Here is a 7,953-nt window from a genome sequence, read left to right as displayed (position 1 = left end):
TGAATACGGGTTGTCGGGTTATATTCGGAACAATTTGGCGCTAGAAGGAGAGGGAAGTGATTACTTCTATCGCCTAAGAACTTAACACAGAAAAATTATGACTTGAAATAAAGAAACACCTGTAAATATAACGAAATAAGAAAAACTGTAAATTTGAATGTGGCAACCGGAAAGGGTACAGGTATCCCAGAAGTTGAAATAGATGAGACTTATACCTTAGAAGAAAATCAATTTAATATGCCGATAACACCTGAACGGTTGAATGATGCAATACCAGACTCGTTGGCTGAGTTTACTTTGGAAGAGCTGGAGTTGACAGCCAGGGTAATGAGGGCAATGAGAAGAAAAAGGAAAGATGTCGGAACCGGCAATGAGCAGGTCAGGACTAAGGTGCCGATAGTCAATCTTGACAACCAGTTTCGCAATGCGACGGGTTCGCCTAAACGTTCATCTCGGGAGGCGTCACTAGTTGGACGCATACAACCAATCAGGAAACGAAGGTATAATCCTCTAGTCATGTTGTTAACTCGAGGACCCAAAAGTAGAGAACTTCACAAAGTGCAGGGCAAGGTGCGACACGAGCAATTGTAAATAAAGCCAAGGGCCTCACCGTTTACGCATGAAATCCTTGATCAGCTGATGGAAAAGATTAAGATGCCGATGTGCAGGTATGACGGTACGGGTGACCTAAATTGATACATAACATCCTATGAAGGGCACATGATCCTATACACAAATTCTGATGCCGTCTGGTGCAAGGTTTTCCGAACTACCTTGACCGGGGCAGCTTCGGATTGGTTTTCCAACTTGGGAAATGGGACAATTGACAGCTTTGAGAAGTTGACAGAGATGTTTGTAGGATAATATATCAGCAATAGTGTCCGGCAAAGGACTTCAGGAGAGTTGATGGCGGTGGAGCAAAGGCCGGATGAGTCTTTAAGGGACTAAATCAAGAGGTTCAACAATGAAGCAACTACAATTCCGAAGTTATAGCAGGAAATTGCAGTTATGGCGTTGATTAATGGCCTTAATAATTATGAGTTCAAACGGTACCTGACACGGAAAAGTCTCCCAACGTTAGCAGCGGCCTTTAATGAGGCTCATGATTACATAAAGGGGGAAGAGCTTTTGAAGACAAGTAACAGAGCTGTACCGACAGAGAAAAATCAATTTCTCTTTGACGGCGTAGTGTTTGGAGGTAGTAAGCCCAGAGCCACAGGTCCGGTGAGAGGAGGTTGCGACCGGCAAGAAGGAAGAGGTGTAAGGGCACCAGCACGATACAATACTTTTACCCCATTGAACACACCAAGGGCCACCATCTATTCAGGGAATTAGAATATAGAAGATTGGGTAAGACCGGCGCCGATGAAAGCAAAGGGAAGAGATATGAAGAAGTATTACATGTTTCATCGCGATGTTGGCAATTACACTAAAGAGTGCACACAACTGAAGGATAACATATAAGAGTTGATTAGAAAAGGGCACTTAACTCAATACCGTTTGCATTCGGGGGGGAATTCAACAACCGATAGCCCCTCGTCAGATTGAATATTGCCAACCAGAGACCAAAAATGATAGGCAGCAAGCCGGGGTAAATCGGTAAGGAGATGGGAGGCAACCACCATCATCATCTGGAAGGAATATAGTGGTTGAGGTGATTACCGGTGGGCCGGTTCACGGGGGGAAGATTAGCGGTGCGAGAAAGAGTTTGTCAGAACATCGGCATATAGTGAATGCACTAGATGCTGAGAGCCATCCTCAACCCTTCGACATTCCTAGTTTCACCTTCTCAAAGGAGGACGCAAAAGGAGTTGCTTTTCCTCATGATGATCCTTTGGTACTAATACTTATGATAAATGGAGCAGAGATAAAACGGATTTTGGTTGATAGAGGGAGTTCACCAAATATCTTGTTCGTGAAGGATTATGATGCAATGGTGATAGGGAGACAGTTGAAATGAATGGTGTCCTTCCAACAAGTATATTATTCTGATAGAAGGTTTTGGAATTATTAAAAAACTAATTCTTCAGTGAGGTCAAGTGATCGGAGTGCCTAGGTGGAGGCCGCTTCCGATCAGTAATATTAATGGGCCAAGTAATTAATATTACGGCTTAATTTTGACTGAACCCTAAGGGTCACACCCCAATGGAATAACCGATCTGAGATGACGAATTAATCCGAAGGATTGGATGAGTCATTAGAGTATTACGAAAAAAGACGTTAGATATCGAGCTTAGAGCGTCGAAACTGAGCGTCACAAGTCAAGTCGAATTTAGAATTCGACGAGACGTAGAATCAAGCAAGCGACAAGTATGAGCCAAGCAGTAGCCTCGCATTGGCCTAGCCATGCGAGTGATAGACTAGGCGAGGGCACCAACTGCAAGCATGCTAGCGCGGTGGGCATCGCACCCAGCCACACGCATAGTCGCAGCTAGGCTGCGCTTAGCATGCAATCATCGCAAGCATAATGCTATACGTATGCGTGCTATGGCTGTGCATGCTTGCTAGCATGCTAGGACAAGCACCCAGCCCCTCGCAGCATCGCAGAAGCATCGCACTCGTACAACACAAGCATCGCAAGCAGCATGTTGTGTGTGCGTGTGATGTGCGTGCTTGCTAGCGTATCAACACTAAGCAGCAGCAGCTGGGCCTCGCACATCGCTATCACACGCAGCAGCAGCAGCAGGCCGCATTGCGTGGCTTGCGTGTTGCGCCATTGCGTGTGTGGGCTGGGCTCAGCCAAGGCTGGCAAGTAGACAGCTGAGCATTGGAAGCCAGCTCACGGTCATAGGGATGATTAGTCTTGGTGCTTTGCTTGGGGAGCAAGGAGCTTTGGACCCCCCCCCCTTTGGTGGTCCTCACCTACCCATGCTCTCCAAATGCCATTTGGAGCTTGTTGATTTCTTTGCATTTTAATTTGTTTTTTATTAAAATAAATTGAGAAAAAAAGCAATTCTCCCACATTGATGGGGAAAAGGGAGATCAAGGCTCCTTTCCTTATAAATACCCAAGTTTTGGGTTTAGGAAAAATCACTTGAGTTGAACTCAATAAGGCATTCCTTGAAAGTGAGAAAACTTTTAAGTTCACTCTAGTTTTTCTGTGGTCAAGTCCCGACTAACCTTCGAGATAAAGACCGCTTGAGTCGGGTCGAGGGTGCGAGTCGTCGGAGACTTTCGCACTTGCAAGGCTAGAGCTTTGAAGTAAGAGCTCATAAGCGAACGAAGCACGCGTCGAGGGTAAGAATGTCAATTCTCTTTCTCTCTCTTTTGTTGTTCAATTATGTGATTGCATGTTTAGTTGATTTAATTAGTGGGCGGATCTTGGGCAGGTTTCATTCCGCGCAGTGTTAGACGCTACGAAACCCAACAGCGGTATCAGAGCCGCACTCACTTTAATTATTATGACTAATAATTAATTGAGGTGATTCATAATGGATTTAAATTTCTGGTTTTGCTTTCTAATTAGATTAGAAGTTCGTTTAATTAGTTTTAATCTCGTATTTATATTAATTTTGGCCAATGAACCCAGATTTCGACCTAAAAATAGTGAGTTTTGGGTGAAATCGATGTTCTTAATGGTTTTTGACACTCTTTAAGGCCTGTCCAGAAGCCAAAATCCACCCAAAAACATGTTTTTTGAGGGGTTTTTCGTTTTTGATGAAAATTTTTAAATCTTTAAACCTTGATTAATTATGGCATGTTAAAGGTAGATTAAATGTGTGGTTGCATCACTAATCTACTGCAATAATAAACCTTGTTAAGCATGTTTATGGACTACTAGAAAAACTGAAATCAGCACCTCCCTTTTCGCACCGGTTTTTAAAAATAGGCGGGATTGAGGGCAAGAGTTTTCGCACCGGATCCAACCAAACCGATGTGAAATTATATTATTAGCACCGGTTCAAACCGGTGCGAATTAAAAAAAAAAGGAGGGGAAAAGTTTTCGCATCGGCTCAAACCAAACCGGTGCGAAATAATGTTTTAGCACCGGTTTAAACCGGTACAGAATTTTTAAAAAAATTGGGCTCCCTCTTCTTCTTCTTTATTTCCCCTTGCTTTTCATTATTTCTGTTTTCCCTCCCAAATTTTCGCCCTTGTCTTCCACCACCTCCGAATTTTTTCATTCTCCATTGAAGCGGTTTCTGAGCTTTACTCATGCTGCACCTCCTTCTCTCTCCATATCTCTCCTCCATTGAACCTTGTAGTGCTCTTTATTCTCCATTGAAGCAGCTTCGAGCTTTCTCACCTCCATTGAAGCAGCTTCGAGGTAAGATTTTTTCTTAGTCCTTTTTAAATTATCGAATTCCTTTGAAATCTAGGGTTTGTCATTGATTTGCTTTTCAGTTTAGTAATTTTAGGTTTCTTGTAATCTAGGGTTTGTCATTGAAGCGCACATGGCTCCCCTCAACCACAACGGCCTTCTTGTCACGGTGGCTCCCCCCGAACAGTGTTTGGTGAGCTTGCCTTTTCGGTTTCCTTTAATGCTTATTATAATGCCGGCTTGCTGTGAATTGAGTTATTTCCTTGTTGTAAGCTTGCAAATTTTTCATGGTTATTTTATGCATTTTTATTTTTTGTTAGAAGCCATTAAAGTGTATTTTATGAATCAATGTCTTTGTTACAGGAAAGCCATTAAAGTGTATTTTATGAATCAATGTCTTTGTTACAGGAAAGTGTTAAAGCATGTATGTATAATCATGATTAGTTCTTGTTGTATTTATCAAAATCACAATGATGACCTTTTATTAGATAAGTATATCGTTGTCTTGTTGAATAATTGATTATTTGATTGAATTAGAGTACTAAAGCAATTAGTTATTTAGTTGAATAGTTAGATTTGAATACTTGTGGAGTTGTTGATCATTAATTAATTGATAGACGTGATAGATTGATACTTTGATAGTTCATAGTTTCCAATTGACAAATGATAGTTCATACTTACTAACTTTTGTTTTTTGTTTTGTTTTTTGTTTTTGTTTTTTTATATATTTATATGTGAATTGAAGCACAAGTTTAGCTTGAAGACTACATATTTAGCTCAAGTGGGAAATTAAAAAGAATACATCCATTGTACTTGCTATATTGGTATGAATTATACACTTTACTAAGCTATATTTCTTTCTCTTTATTCATTTAATAATTTTCATGCTATTACAACTTGTGTATTGTTTAATGGCAAATAAATACAACAATACATAAAATGCTTGCATCATCATATGCCTAGATACCCGTTCAAGGATTTCTCATTAGGAGAAAGTCTTGAATAGTCCCCGGTTGGGACTGTTCTTGAACGTTTACTCTCACTTAGGTGGTAAATGTATGTCCTTTTTTTCGATTTTAAGGAACATCTTGGCTTACCATTTCCTCACCCTGTTGTTCTGGGTACATATGTGGGTAAGTAATTATCTACATCGTGTACTTGGAGAACTGGGGGGAAATGCTACCCGATTTTCCTTAAACTTGGAAAGTTGACATACATTCACTTGTGAGATCAGACGTTCAAGCTAAGGATGGGTTAGGTTGGAGTGATAAGGACCCTTTGGAAGCATATATGCATTTTTTTACTATATGAATGGTATATGCATGGTATGTGGTTGAATTTGATTTACATATATAATATATGTAGCAATTATACATTATTCATAATATGTTTCTATGTTTAGAGACAATTTACTAAATGGAGCAGGATCGTGGTTGGATGTATGGTAGACGTGATACAATGGAATTCTTTCATGGGGTTCAAGAGTTTTGCGAGAGGGCTTCATAATTATCAGCGTAGAATGGGTGTCGATTGCCTCTATTGTCCTTGTGTTGATTGTAATAATGTGAAGGTGGTCAATAGTGTTGAAATCATTAGAGATAATGTAATTTGTCGTGGGTGTAGGCTTAAATACCATGTGTGGATTTGGCATGGTGAAGAAGGAGAGTACAATGGGGATGTTGATGGGAATTATGTGCATGATAGAAGCAATGAGATTCGTGTGGACCAGGAATACAAGAATGATGAATATATTATTGATAATGGTGATGAGGATGGATTAGAGGATGATCAGGTGGATGAGGTCGAGGATGAAGGGGTGGATGAGATGATGCATGGTGTTGAAGGTGACGTGTTTGAGTCATTATCGGAAGCTTCTAAAAAGCCTTTGTATCCTGGGTGCAAAAAATACTCCAAACTATCAGTCGTGTTAACACTTTTTAACATTAAGTCGAAGCATGGGTGGATAGACAATAGTTTTACTTCTTTGTTGACCGCGTTAAGTGAGATGTTGCCTGACGGGAATGAAATTCCAAAGTCTTACTATTATGCAAATAAGCTCATGTGTCCATTTGGTTTGAAGTATAAGAAGATACATGCATGTCCTAACGATTGTATTCTCTATCAAAATGAATATGAACAATTGGAGGGGTGTCCACGATGCAAGAAGTCGCGCTACAAGCGCATGAGTTGCAATGCTGGTACAAGGGACCTCCTACTAAGGTGTTGTGGGTATCTTCCCATTATTCCAAGGTTTAAGCGTCTATTCTCAACACCAAAAGACGCTAAAAACTTGAGGTGGCATGTAGAGGGAAGAAAGAAAAACAGAATGCTGAAGCATCCAGCCGACTCCCTGCAATGGAAGAACATTAATATGAAGTTTGGGAAATTTGGTGATGAAGTCGGAAATTTAAGGCTAGGGTTGTGCACGGACGGGATGAATCCATTTGGCACTCTTAGTACCCAACACAGCACATGGTCGGTACTCTTAGTGATCTACAATTTGCCTCCTTGATTGTGCATGAAACGTAAGTATGTAATGCTTTCACTACTAATAATGGGGCTAAGGCAACCTAGACATAGATGTTTATCTTGCACCACTTGTTGACGATTTAAGAAAGATGTGGGACGAAGGGGTTTCCGTTTTTTATGCTCATAAGAATGAGATGGTCACATTGCGTGCAGCTCTTATGTGGACCGTTAATGATTTTCCTGCATATGGCAACTTTTCTAGGTATAAGAACAAAGGAAAAAAAGCATGCCCCATTTGTATTGATGACATACCAAGCATGCGCCTTGATCATTCTCACAAAGAGGTGTACGTGCGGACCCGAAGTTTACTTAGGCACGATCACCTGTACCGTAGGCAGAAAAAGGCTTTCGATGGGATAGCGGATGAGGGGATTGCGCCTAGGCCATTGACTGTTGAGGAGGTTTATGATGGGCGTTGGAACGGTCGTACATTCCACACTCAATCAAACACATTTATTAACAAACACCTTACAAACCAAGCATAATGACAAGTAAGAGTTCGGTCCACAAGGAACGGGATATGATTGCCAAAGATCTTTACACTTAAGCTAACTCGAAGTCAATTGGTGAATTGGTGTTCGTCTAGAATACAAACAAACTATGGTTCTAAATCAATGAATTAAAGATACTAGGGAATGAGATCCACTCAACCAAGGCAAATAGGCAAACGGGGAGTAAAATAGACAAGATATAGCAAGGACTATATGTAAAATCAACCTCATGCAATTAGAAAACAACTCACACTACTAAACTTAGATTCCTCATTAGTTTAGCAATAGATGATACATAATCAAATTACAATAAGTAATGACGTACTCAATTTACACTTCCATGTCAAATTAGGCATATCATACTATCAAGCTCCTTAGTCAAGGGTAGCTAAACCTATCATGAGGAACTAACAAGCAATCTCATATAATCAATTTAATTGCAATTCAAACATCAATGCTTCTCCCACATTTGAATAGTTAACCCAAAAGGTCGAGCTTCACCCAACCCCTAGCAAGAAGACTACTCACAACTCATGTTTATCAACATGCAATCAAGAATTAGGGTTCTAAATACTTCAATAATTGGGGAAAAGTGGTTAACAATTGAAATAACTATCATCCAATAACAAATTACCAAGAACTAGGAAGATTTAAATAACATGCAAATACCAA

This window comes from Chenopodium quinoa, unplaced genomic scaffold (assembly GCF_001683475.1).
Source record: "Chenopodium quinoa cultivar QQ74 unplaced genomic scaffold, ASM168347v1, whole genome shotgun sequence".
NCBI lineage: Eukaryota > Viridiplantae > Streptophyta > Magnoliopsida > Caryophyllales > Amaranthaceae > Chenopodium > Chenopodium quinoa.
This window is presented reverse-complemented; position numbering follows the sequence as displayed.